Source organism: Orycteropus afer, unplaced genomic scaffold (genome assembly GCF_000298275.1).
Source record: "Orycteropus afer afer isolate SDZICR_OR568_19922 unplaced genomic scaffold, OryAfe1.0 scaffold01157, whole genome shotgun sequence".
NCBI classification, from domain to species: domain Eukaryota; kingdom Metazoa; phylum Chordata; class Mammalia; order Tubulidentata; family Orycteropodidae; genus Orycteropus; species Orycteropus afer.
This window is the reverse complement of record NW_006922744.1, coordinates 28,311-29,737: the sequence shown is the minus strand read 5'-3', so window position 1 is coordinate 29,737 and position 1,427 is coordinate 28,311.

The window sequence follows — 1,427 nt, the reverse complement described above, 5'->3', positions numbered from 1 at the left end:
CCAGTCATGTGTCCAGGTAGCATTTTTTCAAATTTCTTGGCATAGATGAGTGAGTGCTTCCTGTGTTTCATCCATTTGTTGAAACTCTGATTTGGTATCAAGGATTGAACTGTGTTCACCTAAAATTTGTGTCAAACTTGCTAAGTTATGATTCTCAGTGGCTTAGAAGTTATATAATGATATAATTTGGGAGATACGTGATGATAGATACCTGATGATATGATCTGGTATGATAAACTAAAACAGGTATAAAAGGATTAAGATCAAGGGTGGGTTGCAACACCTGGGCCCATCTTAACCCTGATCTGATGTCAGGGGAGCTTCCCTGGGGTGTCATTTGCAACATCTTTTTATCTTATAAGAGATAAAAGGAGAGAGAAGGGAGTTCAGAAGGTGGACCTACTACAACAAAGAAAGAGGAGCCAGGAGTGGAGTGCATCCTTTGGACCCAGGGTCTCTGGGCTGCAATCCTCCCAGGAACAAGAGACATGGAGAAAGTCTTCCTCTACACCCAGCACTGTGAACTTGGATTGCTAGCCTCCTAAACTGTAAGAGAATAAATTTCTGCTTGTTAAAGCCATCCACTTGTGGTATTTCTATTATCACTGTGCTAGAGAAAGAACTAACATATCTGTCCTGGAGGAAGTGCACCCGAAATGCTCCTTGGAAGTGAGAATGGCCAGACTTCATCTCACCTACTTTGGTCATGTTGTCAGAAGCAACCATTCCCTGGAGAAGGATGTCATGCTTGGTAAGGTGGAGGGTCGATGAAAGAGGGGAAGGCCTTCAATGAGATGGATTGACACGGTGGCTGCAATCATGGGCTCAAGTATAGCAGGGATCATGGAGCTGGCGTGGGATCAGGCAGTGTGTCATTCTGCTGTACATGGGATGGCTATGAGTTGGAAACAACTCCAAGGCACCTAACAACAACTAGCAACAACAGACAACTAAGACATCTGGTTTTCTTTCAGTTCCTGGAGCTATGTTTTGTTCCAATGCCTTCCGTGCTGCTTGGACATCTTCCTTCAACACCATTGATTCTTGATCTTATGTTACCTCCTAAAATGGCTAAACATTGAGCAATTCTTTTTGGTACAGTGACTCTATGTATTCCTTCCATCTTCTTTTGAAGATGCTTCTTTTGATGCTTCCTGCATTGTTCAATATTTGGACTATAGATTCCTTCAGTATTGTAATTCATGGCTTTAATTATTCTCTCTTCAGTTTTAAATTCTGAGGAATGCCAAACATGTTCTTCAGTTTTAGTTTTCTAATTCCAGGTTTTACCATTTTATTATAATGTTTTACTCTGCTGTTTCCAGCCACACTTTGAAATCTTTTGTTCAGCATCTTTATGTATCATTTCTTCTGTTCAAGTTAGTTACTCTACATTAAAGAGCAAATGACAGCATCTCCTTTGATAT